Source organism: Paralichthys olivaceus, chromosome 17, assembly GCF_024713975.1.
Source record: "Paralichthys olivaceus isolate ysfri-2021 chromosome 17, ASM2471397v2, whole genome shotgun sequence".
NCBI classification, from domain to species: domain Eukaryota; kingdom Metazoa; phylum Chordata; class Actinopteri; order Pleuronectiformes; family Paralichthyidae; genus Paralichthys; species Paralichthys olivaceus.
Genome location: NC_091109.1, coordinates 7007898 through 7027803, shown reverse-complemented (window position 1 = coordinate 7027803; position 19906 = coordinate 7007898). Strand labels below are relative to the sequence as shown.

The following is a 19906-nucleotide window of genomic DNA, read 5'->3' as shown; positions in this document are numbered from 1 at the left end:
CATTTTGTGGCTCTGATATATTCAGATACACCAGCATCATTATTGTTGTTTGTTGATATTTAATAAACGGGATCAATACACAAATATTAACTGTCTGTGGTAGCGTCAGTATTAACAGATATGATATAATTATCATATTTTAAGATAATTCAACCCTCTGTATGATCAATAATGCCAAAATTCCCACAATGCGCAAAAACATTTACACATTTTTTTCCTCAAAATACAATAATTTAAACCTTCTGGTATGATATTTCAAAATGTCTAATCTGACAATGCTAGGTTTTATTGCTCCTATGTGCTTTGCTACCCTGATACCTCTTTTAAACCAAAATAAGTCAGGATACAAAGTTTTTTTTAAAGGTGAGTAAACCTGCTTAAAAGGCGATTGACTCCTTTCAAATTGCCAGTAGAGGAATTAGCCTTTCCTTTTTTATCTCGATATCACATCCGCACAGAAAACTGAGTAGCCCTCTCGGAGTGTGAATGTCGATCATATTCCCATTGCAGACCAAAGCCAAATGTTAGTGGGCGTTAGTGGGTTTCTTGACCAGTGGAAAAGGGCAGAGGAAACGTGAAAAGTGCAAATGTGTCACATCGATCACCAGCTTCATGTATACTCTCCATTCCTCCTCCCTTTAACACACTACATGCTGTTACCATTGAGTAATGAGTTATTTACCAGTATACTGCACTGGTTGAGCCAATGATTAGTTTAGAATGATCCAGAAACAGGAAGGAATAATATTCAATTTGGGCAAACACAGCTAAATGAGTCCCAAAGCAGGAATGAAGTGAAAAGCTATGTTGTAGTTTGTGTTTCTTTGAGCTTCGACATCACTTGATTTAAGCACAAGCTCCGTCTCAAATCTTTTCTGCCCGCGTGTCGACAAAGTTGTTCTGTGAGTCAACGTTAATGGAGCAATTTCAGGTTTTAGTCTCCTGACATTTGTCTTTGATTGTACAGGCTGTCTTGCATTTACCCTCAAGATAAATTTGTTCCTTTTTCTTTCTCTCTAATCAGTTCTAAACCTGCTGGTTTGGAAGAATCTGAGGAATGATATGGTTTTATATTTAAATACGGAATCATTTAAAACACTAGGGGATAAGCCACGAGAAGAGTGTTAGGTAGAGTGTATATAAAGTAATTTCTTATTCTAAACTAATAGACTTTGACTTGTCTGTTTTACCTGTGAGGAAAGTCAATCTTGTCATTTGGAAAGTTGTTCAAAATATTCCAACTGAATAAACAAGGTGCATTGTTCATTCAAAAGCTTCACTTGCACTTTACTTAATATTTTAAATCTGATATCGAAAAAAAGTGTGTGTGTGAGCAGATGTGCATGTATCTTGAGAGAGGTTCCCTATGGCTGTGAGGTGTAAATATAAAACAGATGTCTCCAGTTTGAGAGAGAATGAGGAAACTACAAAGTGTCAAACACAATTAATAATAACACCCCCCCATACACACACACACACACACACACACACACATCAATAAAAGAGAGATGTGACTATATTCATTTTCTAACAGCGATGCGCTACCTTTAATGAGTGTGGATAAACTACATAAATCCATTGGTTCATTATCATTACTGGCAATAACCCCTTTATTTCTATCAGACATTTTCTTATGTATAAATACTTTTAACATTGACACAACCTTCTATTTTGTTAAAAACTGTTGCTGTAAATATTGTAATATCGTTAATATAATATAATGAAAGACACATCTACACAAATGAACATGTCATGTTTTTCCTGTGGTTCGCCCGCTGTGCTCCACTGCACGTGTGTTGCAGGTCTGGATATTTTACACTCAAGCTTGTCTTGGCACTGGTTGTTTCTTAAAGTTTATCATTGAGCCAGCAGCACTGGGTGGCAGCACTGCTGGCTGCGACACCCGGATCATTAGCTCATTAGATCATTAGAGTCTGCCACTGGCATCAAGCAATTGTAAGCCAACAATCTGAGTTACTGTGCTGCAGTGTGATAGTTTTTGTCAAATTCTGTTGCCGAAGCCAGGAGAGAGAAGCCCGGTCAGTGTGAGTGACTGAGAGGCTGGAGCTTCATTGGTAACATGCATTAATCAATATCTTTAGTTGAAAGAACACTTGTATGTGAAATGAGATGAAGAGAAGATGTAGCCTCAGCTTTATGGAGCATTTCTGTCTTTCATCTCATTGTTTTGATATTCTGGTCTATTATTGTAATGTTTTAGGTCAGTCTCACTGCTCTCAGAAGTGTTGGCAGCTGTTTTCAGTGGAAAGGTTCTTGTAGCCTTCTACACTAGACTGTCTTTTACCAGTACTAAGACAAGGTAAAGAGTTTTAAAAGCATTTAGTTGCTAAAAAGATATTTCCACCAAGAGAGAAGTGGAGACAGGAACAGAGCTAAGAGGAAATTGATGTTGGAACTACAATGACAATCAGTAAATTGTAAACACTGTTGAAGACCACTTGATATTACATTTCTGCCATTCAAGCATCCCCACACAAATTCATACATTGCATCTATATTCATCACTTTCTCTTTCACACATCACAATTTGGGTTCAGTATCTTGGACGACTGTGGCTGAGGGGGTCGTCCACAAGGATGGATACCTCTGCCAGGGCCAAACAATCCTTCACGTGATTGTCTAGTTCCTAAAGAAATATTGCCTGTTAAATTGTCTATGTAAAACATAATTAAAGAAAGCGAAGAAAAAACAAATCCCCTGCATCTGCTCCTTAATTCGCAGCCCCACCTAAATTGAAAGGTTTCCTCCCAGACCCAGGCCCCATTCCTCCAAGTTTGGAAGACAGCTTAAATAGTTTTAATGTTTTCCTGGGAACAAATAAACCAACAAACAAATTATAATACAGACATATGTGAAAATATAACCTGGGCCAGATATGTGAATCCAAATTAATACTGAAGAGGCTCCGAAGCTGCTGAAAATTTAAATGGCAACTTATTGCTCAAAAGGAGGGTTCATATATTTACATAAAAAATATATTAGTGTCATTTATAGCTTGTTTCTAATGCAACGACAAAATCATTAAATGCAGCTCTTAGTATTTCTGTCACTGAGCTTCTGTTTGTGGTCATAGCTGCATTACAGATACTTTGTCGTAGACCCACACTAGGTCGATTCAGTGATAACTTGTTAATAAGGTAATATAGGCACGTCAATTGCTTCAGTGGTCAAAAAGATGCACCATAGTAGCCATTGGTTGGATATAACTTTTATAGAAAGGTGGAAGATTAACATTTTAAATCCCAAATCAATTACGATGCACAATATGTTGGCGAATGTTTCTTAAAACCTGCCACGCAGCTCCACAAATCCTCTGCCAGTAACCGAGAAAAATACTTTTCTGCTTAGCCAGATCTGCTTTTACTCACAACAACACATTTCACCCTCACGCACACACTGTCGTGAAACAGGAACCGCCAGCAGTACATAATCTCCCTCCACCTCTGTATCTGTCCCTCTTTCTATCCTCCTCTTGTTTTCTCTCATGTATTTTCAGCCTTTAATTTCCACATCTCTCTACATTCTTGCTCTCTCCGGCTCTCTGATTCCCTTATTTCCATTTTCTCCTCGCATTTCTGGTTCGCGATCACAAAGACAGAACAGGAGGAATATTTCTCTGTGGGATATTCATATAATGCATCCTTTGCCTCTTTCTCTTGTGTTCAGCAGGCTGCTTCTAAGATCTGGCTATTGATCAAGTTGTTCAAAAGGAAAAGAATACTACTATGTACCGCTGAGTGTTAGTGTGTGTGTGTTTTATTGTACATGTTGTGTAAAAGCATATACACCTGCTGCCCGATAGTGCTGTGTGTATGTGTGCGTGTGACTGTGTGCTGCTTCTGAAAGGGTTTTCAGTCGCCCGTAACGGCTGAAATTGTATTTGCTAATGGAGCCATTTGGGGACACATAGGTTCAGACAGAAACAGAGCTATCTGACCCAAGATAACACCTTTGTTTGTTGGCATTTCTCGCAATCGCTGCTCCTAATTCATCAGGCATTGGACTGTGCTATTTATTCTCTATTAAACTCACGTAGCATAGAAATGAAGTTCGGTTTCATTGCGTCTTTTTGTGTTTCTAAGATTGATTCTATCAGTCATAATAAAAAAACACTTTCCACTTGTGTGACTGTACAAATTTATAACACAGTGATGTTGTATAACTGAGAATTGGAACTTTAAATACAGAAAAGGGAACGGCTACATTTTGGATGATTCTACAGGTATATTTGGTTCTGAATCCCGAACGCCAATTTCAGTACACAGACAATGGTATTTATTCTCATGGGGGATAATTAACCATTAGTGGTTCATCAGTTCAGCTCAGTTGCCATAAAAGCATCACCACCTGCCATTAGATCGCTAGCAAGTGACATCTGCAGGCGCATCTGGAGTTGAAAAGTGGTTGGGTATCAGCACAGCATCATATAGCACTACGCAACATTGAGTTTCCACCTACGCTTTGTTCAGCTGGGCAAATGAGGGGATCTGTTTCCAATGAGGAGTCAACAGCCTGAGAAAAACGGAACCTTGCACAGTAATTGATGCTAAAAAAAATTTGTTGACAAAAGGTCTCTAAAGTCTATACTGCATTATAGATTTTTTTAAATGGCTGCTCGAAACATTCAATTTGTGAAATATCTAACAGGATGAATGCTTTACGGGTGCTTTTTAAAAATACATTTACAAATGTTAAGCTTAGAATTAAACATTGAGAAATAAATACTTTTCTACCAAAGGTGATTATGCACAGATGACATATTAATTAATTTGGCTAAGCAGAAATATTGCAGATATATCATTGTATTTCCCAATCTTGCAAGCAAATAGTAGAGATTATTTTACATTGGTAGATTCAGTCCGTCCAGTTTTATCTCTTAGGCAAGAGGCAGCTGACATTTATTTTAATACAAAAAAAACAGAACAGGACTGTGAATTTATCCTGGTCTCCCACTTCCTGATTATTACAGTGTTATTTCCAATCATATATAGAGAGTGGAATGAGATGTCCTCTCACCTCTGAAGTAATTGAGGAGGTCTCTATCTGTCTTCAGCCCTGGTCACTTTCCTATTAGCCCCACACTCTGCACTGAAATGAGTCCTCAAGCTTCCCAACTGGAATTACCCGGGACAAGACATTACCATGGTGGAAATATTATTACATCATCATAGTTTTAATAATAAGATGATGCCCGGTAAGGTGGAGGGTGGGCCGAAGGGGGGTGGGGGGTTTGCTAATGATATTGAAAGGCATGGTGTGAGGTGTGCTCGAGTTCATGGTTGAAGTAATGAGGGTGTTAGGTGAATTAATATATTATGGTCTCGGATATGAATACATGAATGTGAAAGGTAGCTCTTGTGAATCTCCATCTTCCAAATCTATGCATATTTCAAAATGCTGGATGGCTTGGCTAACTCTCCATGGAAAATATTGATGTAACATTGAAAACACTCTGCTGACCATTACATTTTTATGCGACTGCGTAATTAATTATTAAACTCAACTATGAAAGTTACACTCTCTCAAAGGGTTCAATTTTTAGTTCAGGGCCTGAGTATTATGCTTTTTAAAAGGAAAATAATAATATACGACAAAAATATCTGAATCATGTCTGAATCATTTTGCAGAATGTGCCACAGTTATCTGACTATAAAGAGCACATTTAGTTTTACAATCTTACATAAAGATATTATGTTATAAGCCATTGAAATGTCTAACAACAACCAGACCTATATATTTTGTTGACTTGTGTGCTTCAATATTAATATGTTTCCTCTATATTTCTAAACCCAGAGAAATCATTGTGGTCGCCTTTTAACTATGTCATATCCACTTTCCCTGTAGCTTTGTCTGACTCTGCTATAACTTCCAAAAAATTGACGCTCACAAGCAACAACATACAGAAACAAATATAAACATCACAAGAGGAAAAGCAACAAAAAACATACAAAACACACTGAATTTCACTTTAATACATTACCTCATCTTTTCAACCTGATTTGCAGCTGAATTGTGTCAGGTAAACGGCAATGGTGGTGAAGATCCCATGATCCCACAGTGCTTAATGACGTCATCAAACTAGGTCTTTTGGTATTGTCTTGATAGTGAGATGCCTACGTACTGTACGTTTAAGGAGAGACTATGAAAACATAAACTTGCATTCGTTGACTTCAAAACTTAACCACAGAAAGAATGAAAACAAATAAATAAATTCTACAATAAATTCTAAAATATTTTTTTTGTTTTTGAAATCGTGCAAAAAGGTCAGTGCAATGTACCATTGAAACAATACCGTAAGCACGGCATGCATTATGTATTTAGTGGAAAAATGTTTGGGCTACACTGGAGAGAATTGGCAGGAAGATGTAAGGAGAGAAAAGTGTGTGTGTGTGTGTGTGTGTGTGTGTGGAGAACCAGGATGAAGTGGGGGCTGGAAAGGGATTTTAGATTTGTAGACTACAGCAACACAAGGGCAAAAGGGCAACTGTCCAAATTAGGCAGTAGCCAGCGGCCGGCCAATCACCATGGATTAGAAGGCATCACAACCTTCAGCCTCCAAATGAGGAGTAAAATCCTGGAACAAATAGTGCACACACACACACACACACTTGCTCTCTCTGACACATTTGTTGAGAGTAAGGACAAGCTGGTTAAGAAAGCCTTGGATTTACTACTATAAATCCCGTTTATGGACAAATGACCACCACAAATGGGGGAAAATGCCTCCGCAGCAAAACCACAAACACTGTGGGCTAGAAAGAGCAGGAGAGTCAGTTTTGGACTTTGCAGGAGAGAGTGATAACGGCTGGAACAATGACAAAGAAGGGAGGCAGCTAAAGGAAGAAAATGAATGGGTGCATTAGAAAGACCACGATTTCCCACTGCCTACCTTCTTTTGTGGAAGTTAGGTTGAATCATACCATGGCCTTGTCTCTTCCTCATGTTGGGGGAGAGAAAACTGTGCAGATGTGTTGACAAGAATAGAAATCTACAGTCACAATAGGAGTATCTTCAGGCAGAACAGTGCAGCAGGCTAAACGCTCACATCGGCATGGTAACATCCCTACAAAAGCAATGTCAACGTGTGAATGTTTCGCAAGTTTAATGAATTTTACATGTAAGCATGCCAATATTTGCTAATTGGGACATGGTTACAACCTGAGGTGTGAAATTGAAAACATTCCAGTTTTGCAGGTGTTAAAACAAAACAACAAAATTGAAATTCTGCTCAGAGGCAATTCATTCTGATGGCAACATGAATGTGTTAATTCAATCCAATGGCATCTGTCAAACTGTAGCTGAGACTCAAAACCAAACCAGTTAAATTCATGGTGGAGCCAGAGGAAACATGAGGACATTAAAGTAATAAGAAGCCATCGTCTAGGAAACTTAAATGTCTATCATAGACGTTCACCATGTAAGTGTCGAGATATTGCTCAGGACATGTCAGAACTGTGAGCTGATAATCAATTCTATCTGGAACTGTCCTCAGGGGAGCATGGGTATTTATTCCCAGTTGACATTGCCAGGATCCAAAAAACAAAATCAGGCCATTATAAAAATTTCAATGAACCAACTTTGTTCAAAATTAAAAGTCAATTCATCCAAACGTTCTTGGAGATTTCTATAGACAAAACTGAATGAAAAGCTATCGCTGAAAGAGCATGGTAACACTGTCCTTCATCTTCCAGTTGCCCTATTGCTGATTTAACACCATGAATTCCTTCCTGCTTCACTCAGTGTATGAGAAACATCCTCATTCAGGTATGACAGCGATCAGCTCACTAATTCCATTTTGATTAGCCATCTCTTATTGCCTCAGCCACACCTGCTTGGACATGCGCCACTACCCGCCCCCTCATTAAGGGGAGAATGCTCCATCATTAATGAGAAGCCCAATAACCAGAGTGACCTGGCAACACATTCCCTAAACATTCCATCAGTCAGCAGTCCATGTGCATAAGATTGTTAACGGAACGCTCATTAATTACATAGGCGATGGGATTGGCTGGGTTTGGGGTGACTGTGGCACTTGAGATGATAAAGCATAGAGCTAATGTGATCCGTCATTATAGTTTAACAGTAGGCAACTGAGATGAAACATGCTTTATAATCATCATACTGCAAGATAGGGTGAGGTGAGTCGAACAAGGTGATCAAAATATGATACAAAAAAGTTTGTCGGATGAAAGTATTTGGAGGAGAGGGATGTAAAGGTAAGAATGAAAAGTATGAAAAGATCAGAGAAAACCAAAAGTGCAGGAAGGAAGGAAAGTCAATGAGCTCAATAGCTTCTTTTTTTTTATTGTTCGAGCTTCTCTGCACACTTTTATGCCTTCCAGTTCTCTGGCTCAAGCAGCTGCATTTTCTTTTTAATGAAAATTCATTTAGTGTTCTCAGTTTTCAATGCTGCCCTGTCATAAACGTGACAATTTATTGACCAAAATGTCATTTCATAAATATAATTGGATAACTGCATCCACATTAAAATCTCATCATGTATTTCATTTAACGCAAACTGTAAGAGATCAAAAGATCAACATCTATTGCTTCCAGCTGAGCTGAATTAAAACAAATTACTAATGATGCTGCAGGGTAGATTAAGCGATTCTAATCCAATATGCTTATTGTCAAAATCAGTGAATCTCTTCCCACAGTCCACCAGCTGTCCCTTCTGTGTGTGTGAGCTGATATAAAAGTCTGATGGTCCTGCAGTTTTGGCTCTGAAAATGTGAAATACGCAGCAATATTCCAGCGAATGTGCAACAGGGGGCGTTCATTTTTGTGCACAGGACAAATGACGGAAGAAGAGAAGAGGGGAGATTAGAGAAAGGGGGAAGCATATGCTCACAGAACGGGCTTGAATGCGCACTGGCAATTACGTCTGTGGAACATGGGGTTAAGGGATGGATGGGGCCAGTAAAAAGGATGTTGAAACGATCCACCAGCCGAATGGCTTGATGGCCCAACAAGATGTGTCCCCCTGGCCAGTCCAACTCAGCTCTCTCTTTTCTCTCTCAGGGCCAAGCTGGCTCCAATCCTGGCTTACTCCCCCTTCAGTAACTGTTATACTACAACCTGAGCTCATGTATACATTTTATGGCTGACGAAAGTGATGTTGTGCACTTTTCTGTGGCTGCATCACTGTGCTGGTACTGCTCCCACACTTCACAAAAGAATCACATCCAACAACAAACCGAGTAAATTATCGGCTAGTGAGTCACATACAAAAGTGCAGTGAAGTTGTTGAAATTGTTGAGTTAAGTACTGGAGGTGGGCGAAATGTTGATGACTTACTTAAAAAAAAAACAAAGCTAAAACTGTCTCTGAAAAACGATACACTTGTAATTATATTAAATGTGCTGTGTGCCTCCATCAACAAAGCACGAACATGGATTTTATGGAAGACAGAGCTCAGTGAGGGACAGATGAATAAGTAAATAGCGCAGGATGAGACAATACAAAGACACATAGGAAGACTGGATACAGATTGGCTTGATGTTCCAAGATTCAAGCCTGGGTTGTACCGTACTTTAAATCATGAGTGTACAAACTTGCTATGTAAAATAAGATTACATTGCTCCATATATTCATTTAAGTACAATGGTAAAGCACACAATTCCACCAAAGCCCAGCAGTCCTCTTAAATTCATTTAAGCCCAACCAAACTGCACAATCTCATCGATATCAGTCCTCTAAATATGAGTTTTCATGATGATACATGTTATTCCTGGTGAAATTTGTGAAAAGGTAAATAACAAAACCATATGTTGCGTTGTTAAAGAAGGTGATAAAACACTAGGATCTGTTTTTATTTGGTTCTTTCTTGAAAAATTACAACCATCAAACAAAGGAATGGAGGTAATGAATCACTTACTACTTCCATGTTCACATTGCCCACACACTGACCTATACAGTTGTATGGCCGGTTTGAAAATATTTTGGCCAGTAATCTTTTTTAGGATCTCTTTAAGGATCTTTAACCCTAAACCCCCCTAACCCTAACCCTAGCGATTGACCAAAACGTTTTGTGCCATAGTTCAAATATCAACAGTCTATCTGTCAGAATTGCTCACTCCACCTGAATTTACTTAAAGAAATATTGGTATTCAAGGAAGAAAAATAATTGTCTAACTTTCTGCAAACTGCGGGTCGGTCAGGAACTCCCCCAGGGCTGCATTGCACAAGCAGCATGTAAGCATCTTCTGATCTACGTCTTCCATCTGTCTGTTTTCATGAGTTTCCTTTGCTTGAGAACAACATCCTCGACACACATCTAATTTTCCAAAACACAATTATATTTTGGCTTTGTTTACGTCTGCATAAGATTCAGTCACAATTTATGCTCGGTGGGTCATTGTCGACTCAGTATATGAAAGATAAACTGTACCGCAATATGATTGGAATGGAGGGAAGATGGAGATGATTCATGAAGTGGTGAAAATTGTATCCTAGTCACATGTAGACGTGTATGGAGCCAGCTGGCCAGACAAGCAGTGTGACAACCTCAAGGCCATGACCTTGGATGTTCATGCCTGTGTCTTCTGTTGTCTGCCTTTTCCCAATGTGGTCCGGCTCCTTGAAACCTTCAATGGGAATGGCAGCACTTGTAAAGAAGAAGACAAAGCTCACACACAAGTTGACTCTCACTCTTGAGGCCTACCTACCTCGTGGCCTTGTTCCTGCCTGAAGGGTGTACATCCATTCTAAATTTGTTTCAGTTTTGTTGTTTTGCTACTTTTGCTTGTTCACAACATGCTTGTCCAGTGCAAATGGCACAGATTGAATAGGAAGCTAAAAGCACCTACTGTGTTCAAAGGGACGTCTCCTTCATAAATACACCCCCCTGTGACCAAAGGGTAAAGACTTGCTAGTTTCTTGCACATCCCCCATCACCCAAGTTCATGACAGAACCTGTGGGAGATTTTTAAACAGGTGCAAACTCAGTACACAACTGTACTTGCTCATCGTGGGAACTGTTGGTGCCTTGTGGGAATGAATATTATTATTTTGTGCTTTACAAATAAGATTAAATTGAAAAGGCTGAGCAGGAAAAGACTTGGACCACACTACGCCTCTGTCTTGAAGATTATGGCACTGCACTCCAAGCCTTAAAAAGTTGTAGGTTGCTGATCTCAAAGAAACAGTTTCATTTCCTTGCAAAATTTAATAGAAACCCCACACTGGTTTTAAAAAGCAAACTTCCTGGGAGTGATATTGAGTAAGGGTTTAACCCTAACCCCAACCCTATCTACTCAGTGAGGGGACAATATGATCAGGGGTGTGATTCCAGCCAAAAAGGCCAAAGACGTATTCAGACTTGAGTTCATAAAGGTTCTGTATGTGTCTACATCAACACTGTGGTGGATAAATTCATAGTGAAAATGAAATTCTGTCGAAATGTATTTTCTAGGTCAAAAACAAAAAGTTTGACACTGCGTACTTATTGAAAATGTATTCAATCTCATCTCCAGCGTTGGAAATAATCATGTTGTTTAACCAAGACATAATCACTGTATAGCTTCAAGCAACAACCCTTTATGGGCATCAGCGTTATATCAAAAATGTACAGCCTACATCATGTTACACTTTCATTATCTGTGCTGCAGCGTATACAGCGTGCAGTATAATCATATGAAAGGCTGCAGCCCACACATCGACATAATCGTTCCTGTAATGAGATAAAACATCAAGTTGATTGGCCCAAAATGCCATTTACTCTGCCAGCAGAAATCTGTCTAATCCTGTTTTATTTATTTATTTAATGTATTCACTCTGCACACATCCCACAATTATATACAAAGATTCAGTAGTAGTAGTAGTAGTAGTACCACCCAAAAAAAGATGAGTCCACCAGTAAAAATCCACCTTATGATATCCAAATCTCAGAAAAAGTCCAGTTGTGTGCAACCTCTGAGAAATGATGTCTTCAATCATGACCTCCGTCTAAAAACCCAGATCTAAAGGATTTAGTTGAAGTGACTGTTGGGCCTTGGTGAGATATGCAACCATTGCAATTCTTGTTTTTAGCTCAGTAACCTGTAATAATAAGATCAGGACTCAGTTCACCTTATGTTTATTTGTTGTTGTAGCTATTTTTCAGTAGTTGCAGAAGCTTGGACATCTTTAAACACAGATGTCTTCTTAGAATTACTTGCATATAAATCCTACTAATAGGAGACAGGCTAGATCGGCTCCACAGTTTGGGCCCTTTGTTAGAAATTCTGGCAATCGTCTTCACATGTGGAGGTTAAAGTAAAATATGCGAGGAACCGTGAAGGGGTTCAGTGCTACCACAAAAACTTCACTCCATAGTTAGCTGTACATTTTTACCCAGCGTGTTTGAGGCAAATGTGAAGATGAAGCAGATTAATTTGACATGAGAGAAGGGAACCCATTGAGAGTGTTGGTGCAGAGTGGAGAAGAGGGCCATGAATGAATAGGAGACTTGTGAACTGAAGAGATAAGGTATCTGATTATTCCTTGCTCTCCTCCTCTTTTCTCCCTTCTTTCTCTCTTCCCCTTGCCCCTCACTGGTTCCTTTAGGCTCATTTAGTTAATTAAGGCGATGAAATGTTCCAGGAACCAATTATGCAGTGACATTATTAAAAGACCACACTTCCATGTAAGTGTAGATTGCGTCAGTCTCTTGTCTTCCAAGAGAAAAGCATCTTGTCTGACCTAACGGTCCATTGAAATAGGGTTTTCATTCAACAAGAGAAATGCAATTTCAGCAATTTTTTCTTTCTTCCTCAACTCGCATGTGGGTCCACAGTTTCTTTTATTGCCATATTCCCTTGGAAACTTTTATGTGGCAGTGACAGACATCCACAATCTTTGCAAGTGTATTTTCTAGGACCTGACATCAGATAACAGTGAATTCATGGGCACTGATAGGATCTCCTCTTAATTTTAGGCTTGGATATGGCAGGTTGAAACCAGGGGCTGAACTTTCCTTTTTAAGAAAGTCCCCAAACACGGCTGAGACTGAAATTACACTTTGTATGTATAAAGACAATAACGTTTTTCGTGTGGTTATAACACAGTGGAATTTACTACAGTAAATCAAACCATTAAAGGGATAGTTCACCCAAAAATGAAAATTCACTCATTATCTACTCACCACTGGGCCGATGGAGGGGTTGTTTTTTTTACATTTGAAGAAGTGGTCACCATTTACTTCGATTGTATTGTTTTGTGGACTCAAACACTTCCACCACCCTTCCATCAGCATAGTGGTGAGTAGATAATGAGTGAACTATCCCTTTTGTTTTTTACATCCCTTTTTCCTCATATGCATGAAGACACTTTCCCAATTTGTGATCCAGATTCCTTGATAAAATCATTTGTTCCCCTTCAAACTATTTACTTTGCTGCATTATCCTTTTTGTTTTGCTCTGCCTAGGAATGATTAAGGGAATCTGCTCACATTAACATATTGCATGAGTTACAAGGATTTGTACATGTATAATGATTTGTATTGCAATACTATGATATGTATGAAGGGAGACACACAAGAGAATGCCAAGAGTTTCACAGAAGTAGAGATGTTGATTTTACTGCTTCTTGTGCTATTTTGAGAATATGCAAATAATCTCTGAAACGATTGACACCGAAGGTCGTTAATTAACATAAGTCAATTCCACTGTGCTTCTATTGGGAGTGAAATGTAGCAGCGGCCTACCTCATTTCTCTCTCGCTGCACGTACCGTGCGGATGAAAGATTGACAGGCCGCACACAGCAAGTGCAATGATTTGGGGGTGATGGAGATAAAATGTTTTACTTTAATTTAATCCAAAAAGTAGCATCAGAATTCAGCGAGGGGCAACACAAGAGTACAGCGCTGCCACAACACTCGGCACATATAAAGCAAAGGCTGTGGTTTCCATTTTTCATGGACTTCCAAACTCACATGTTCTTGCTCTTACTGTAATGTTCTGTCACTGCTCCAGTCTGCATGCTGTATGTAGGCCATAACACACAGCTGAATACAGTCAGTTCATGTTACCTCTCTGGGGATTCTACTGTCATTCTGGAAATGTAGCACAAATGTGATGAAAAAAGCATCATACAGGGTTAAAGGCATCTGGCATCTGGCTACAGCGGAATCAGACATTGAACTTGAGTTCAATTACTTTGTCTCTATGCTATATTTTTAATATTATTAAATATTTTTACATTTCTAAATCATGTACGTTACTTCCTGATGGATGTAGGGGTAGGAAGTGGCCACCTAGCCTTTTAAACAACCCTTCAACCGTAGTGTATTAAGGACCCCCTTAAAAATGAAGGGGTAGACGGAAACTCCTGAATGCTTTACGAGCGAAAGCGAATCAAGATGTTGGCCGCTGCGGGTATAATGCTTATAAATCCAGCAGAATATCTTAGTTTAATCCAGTAGCAAATGAAAATGTAATTGAATCGCTAGCTGTGACGGGCGTTTAAGGAAAATCGCTGTTCATGCCGTCAAAACAAGCCTGTAGTCTGAGTGAGAGTAATGAGTAAAGTTCGTTACTCTTGTGTCTGGTATATGAAGTTTGAAAAAAAAAATTCCCCGCTAATGTTATAATGTTGTCAGTGCAGGGCAAAGATTCCCAGCAGCACACTCCCAGCAAAGGGCACTTTATATCTCGGGGTAGGGCGAAGGCAGAGGGCAGGGGACAGGGATGTAACATTTAGACAGATAGTGCTAAATTACATTAAATTAAAATGACAAGGGCTGATGCAAAAGTATAATATGTTTTGCTTCAGTGTCAGCATTGACTTCACAATTAAGAGGTTTCAATTCATTGGGGATGTTACCTTGAGATTTAAATATTTTTAAAGTACTAAATTAATTTACGTTGGATCGCCTACTAGCTTACATAACATTTTATTTAGTTAACACATGATATTGATAATGTTAGCTCTATTCAGCATGGCAGACATTTTAGCTTGTGGAACACGGGTGTAACTAATCGCATTGACTACAGTTGCTTTCAGGTGAGCCATGCAGGGCTCTGGTATAACGCTGGCTCACTGTCATGGTGTACTGGCACATCTGAAATGAAGAAAGCTGCCATTAATGCGATTAGTTACACCTCTGATTTTTTTGCTGGTATGACAAATCAAAATGCCTGCTGTAACTTGAATGTCTAGAGATGTTTTATGCTTATAATTTTTTTAACAATCCACCAGATGCTGCAACTAACAGACATTAATACCAGCTTATCTTCAAGGTGAAAGGAGCTTGAAGCTGCAGTTCTTTTTGATTTTGTGATTGTGACCATATCTCCACAATTTCCTTCAATCCCAGTCAGCTGAAAAAGCTTCCAGTGCTGAACTGTCTGGTTAACCTGAGTGTGATATAACTGGGTGTAATGTTACGTGTGACAGAGGCTCTGAAGTTTCTGCGTCAAGTACGCACAACAGTTTCTGCTTAGGCTTCGTGTCAAGGTTTCTTTTTTTGAGAAATGACACATGAAACCTCAGTTGTGGCAGAATCATGGGATTATTTTTACCCAAGGTTGAAAAGTCTATGTGTCTCTATAAGCAGTAAGGGGCATTTTACTCTGTTTTTTAAGTCCTGTGTTTTATTTCATTTTCTCCTCATTAGTGATTTTTTGAGCTGGTGCTCACACATAACTTCTTTATTTTTTCAGACTGTGAAGCACAGTCACTGACGAATCATTCTTTCTTTTGTTTACATCAACTTAAATGCAAGAACAGAAAAGTACATGTTTGGCCCCATGGGGTAAACAAGGGTACGGTTTTTATGTACAACAGCCTTCACTGTCACTGTGAGAGATTTTTCATAATGTCAAGAAGCCAAAACACAGCGAAGAAAGCTTTGTTTCGTGCTAAAAATCAATAAAAGCTTCACCTTCTCTTCTCACACAACACAATGCCCCAGTCACATTGTAAACACTTGCCCAGATGAGTCCCTATTTATTTTTGTCTTCCCTGCTATACATTCATATATCCATCCATCCAAGTCTTGCAGCTAATCTAGCAGTCACACAACGATTGACAAATTTTAATAAGGTTTATGGAAAAAGTATAGAGATTTAGGATTTGATGTTTCACTATAGCCAATAACAGATACTGTTTATTCATGCTCAGATAATTTAACCAGTCCTGACCATTGATTGTAAATATTTATGGCGAGTCAGTTAAAGCTATTCATCCTGATGTTCACCCTGTTTTTATAGCATCACATAACTAATTCAAATCTGAAAAAAAGCACTTGAACAAATGTTAGTGAGATAAAAACTATCCTTAATGATATTCAACATGTTTGACTATTTAGTTTTGGCCAATGTCCCATACACTAACATGGAAGAGGCAAGGTTTATGACCTGTACTGCCGTCAGCCACCAGGGGTGTGATAGATACATTCTGGCCTCACATGGGTAGCTGTTCAGTCATCCTTTGGTCCTGGCCAAAATTGCAAATCTCTAATTGTTGTCTCCAGGAAATAGCTGTATGCCTGCATTGGAAGTTCTACTCTCACAAAAGTTTTCACCTATCCTAACTACTCACCTTTTATGAAACCAAACTGCTCTATGCATTTAATCCCTAAGAAAGCATGACTTTAAATACGCAACATTTTGCTTGCTTTAAGAAGTGCAGGTGGTGACTGACTCAATCGACTTTTCCCCTCAGGGTTCACCATAGCTGCGTGCGCTTGCTGCTGAAACTGTTGAGTACTTCAAAGTAGCAAAAGCTTGTATACTCCACTCATCTCTGCTGCTGCTAATACCAGCTCTCGTATAGCCCCGCTGCCCTCAAAACTTCCTGTACGTGCCAAAGAATACTGAGAGTCAGACAGTAAACAGTGAATATCAGCCTGTAAGCCTGTTAGCGTGTGGATATTACATCTGATTCCTGCAAACTTAAGAGAGGCGCACTGCTGCAGTTTAGCAAAGTAACAGAAAGTTTTATGCCTGTTGGTTATATAAGGATATAAATGTAACGTCAACACTATTATCACATCAAGTTAAAGGGATAGTTCACTGAAAAATGAAAATTCACTCATTATCTACTCACCACTATGCTGATGGAGGGGTGGGTGAAGTGTTTGAGTCCACAAAACAATGTTGGAGTTTCAGGGGTAAACAGAGTTGCAGCCAAATTCAATGCAATTGAAGTAACTGTGGACCATGTATTCAAACGTAGAAAAAAACAACAGAAAGAAAGCATTAAATGCCTCCATACTGCTCCTGTGGTGTCATCCACATGTCTATGTTAAAGGTACTAAAATCAATTTTTACTTCTTTTATCCCCGTTTAACACAGGACTCTTGCCGCCATGATGCCTGGACAGTTTGGGGGGTCCTGTAGAGAGCTTCACTCAGAAGAAATGTCATATTGCGACACTGACGTGGTCCAGGTATGAGCCACACATACATTTTTTTTAAAATAACACAGTTTTGTGTTTTGGAAATACCACAATGAAACCTTGACTGTCAATATCACATTACTTTGATATCACAGCAATGTACTCGCAAGTCAAAATCCAGAGCTCCAGGTGTTTCTTTAGCCAGACTTGTGAAACAAAAAGATTGCCAATGATTTAACTGCTGCCCTCGTTACCTGGTGTTGTTGATGGAGAAGGATGCTCCTGAGGGATTTATTAGCAGAGATAGACTTTTTAATTGTCCTGCAGTACCTCATGACATTGTTTAAAATGATTTCAGTGTATCTAACATGCCGGTTGATGTATTGTATAAACCGTGGAATGATTTAATCAAAATGATGATTGGTTTATCATAGAGAACAAAATTTAACCAGCGGGCCTGCCGTGCATAACTGAGGCTTGACAGTGACGTCAGCCCTGTCACAGAGTCTAGATGGAACAGATACCACCGTCCTTCAGTTGGCTGTGAAGAGACTCACCTCAGTAAAAGGGAACCTGTCAGTGGGGGTGCTTCTATGTGAGGGTACGCAGGGGACATTTCCCCTGTATGTTTTCAGAAAGCAGCATTAAACCCCCACAGTTTTTAAAGTCAGAAAATGAATGTTATTCAAAAAAAGGTGGTTGGAGTTCATCCTCCCTTCTCTTCCTCCTCTCATTCTCATTCAAAGCCCAAAATACCCAAACCCACAAGATTCTACATGACGAAGGACCTGGGAGGTTTTTTTTTTCTGAAATAGTGTGAGTGATGTCTTCAGGCACAATCTAATATGTTAGCTTAGCACTCACATTAATTATTGATCTTCAAGTACAGATCTGTTATTAGTGTGTTTTATTCAATGCATTAATTCCCAATTTACTAACATAAATTATGCAATGAACTTAGAAAGCCATCTTTACTTTGCTTCTTGCTTCCTTCATATTCATCTAGCTCGCTTGCTACATTTATAAACAGTTGTGGTTACAATGGAAATGTCTGGAGTGTCACAGACATAAAACATATATGTGGCACAATTTCCCCAATTCATTGAGACAAGGCATTTTGTAGAGGCAGTCATCCATGCTAATGTGAGTAGTTTGATATATTCTTATAGGGCCTCTGAGTGCTTGTTCTTTGTGGTATTGATTCTCCTTTTGAGATTCTGGTTCTTATTGTCTTGAGTTTTAACATATTCCAAGGTGCTCAATTGGATTCATATCAGTGACTGAGGTGGCCTCTGAAGTACACTGTGATCTTCCTTAAACCAGCTTGAGGTGGTGTTTGCTCTGAGACACAGTTCATTATCATGCTGGAGTTTGCCATTAGAAGGTGGTAAATTGTGGCCATAAAGGGATTCATATAGTCTGCAACAATACTCAGATCAGCTGTTGTAATAAAATAATGATTTATTGCTACTGAGAGACCCAAAGTGTGCCAAGAAAACATCCACTACACCATTACACCGCTGCACTATACAACACAAGAAAAATCCGTCCTTGCCTGACAGTATGCTATCCAACTCTCGAGGTTGTCGCTCACCTCCTCCAATGCCTCCCTTCATTCACAGTGAAACCCTCACAGATGGTCCTGAATTCTGCGGCGTATCTGCTCTTCGATCAGCCTCAAAGGGCACATGTCACTCCGCTGCTGATCGACCTCCACTGCCTATACCCACGGCAGCCTGAATCTAATGTTTACAGCCCACAGAGCAACATCTGGGATTGGACCCATTTCCTTGAACTTGTGTCTTCCTGCGAGGCAATCACAGTCGATTGCTGCAGCATCATATTTGTGTTTATGGCTGACAGGAGTGTAACCTGATGTGGTCTACTCCTGTTGTGGCCCATAGACGTGTTGTTCTGAGAGGCTTTTCTGCCTCGCACAGTTGTAAAGCATGGTTATCTGAGTTACCTCAGCCATTCGGTCAGCTTGTCCAGTCTCATGATTCTGCTCTGAGCGCTCTCATCAACAATGATTTCCTTCTGCAGAACTGCTGCTCTCTGGATGTTTTTTTGTAGAAATCATGCTTTAGTCAAGCCACTTATTTATGGTTTTAACTGTAGCTCCTGAACTGTAGCTGTTGACATTGCACTAGCGCTACATGATCAGCTGCATGATGCTCCAGAGCTTGGTACGTACACAGTAGATATGCAGTTTGTAATTTGAATGAAATCCATGACAGCCATTTGCAAAATTACAGGGTATAGCTGATGTTTTTGTGGGCAATCTCATTTTTGTATTTTTCAATAAACCATGAACAGTTTCCCTGGACTATACTATTAAAAATAAATAACTGCAATAATAACTACATCTCCAAGTCAAGGAACAAAGCAGCATCTCCATTCACTACTTCTGCTCTAGAAATGTGCAGACATCCAATCAGCAGCATCGAGCACAGACGAGTTCATCAAGACAGCAGCTCTACATCCTGCTGACTGGCTGAGCTCATCTAATTTGGTAAAGGCACGGTTAGCCAGCAGGGAGCCCGGTCAGGAAAACCAAAAAATAAG

At 39.4% G+C, this 19906-nt stretch overlaps 1 long non-coding RNA gene across 1 annotated transcript in view; it reads left to right on the top strand.

Annotated features, from left to right (window-relative positions):
* Positions 1–19836, top strand: part of LOC138405271 (uncharacterized) — a 35346-nt gene extending 15510 nt beyond the window's left edge. Inside the window, exons 2-3 of the long non-coding RNA XR_011238963.1 lie at positions 17299–17392; positions 18964–19836. This is a non-coding gene — a long non-coding RNA (uncharacterized lncRNA). The remainder of the gene's footprint in view (positions 1–17298; positions 17393–18963) is intronic.
* The last annotated feature ends 70 nt before the right edge of the window (positions 19837–19906 follow it).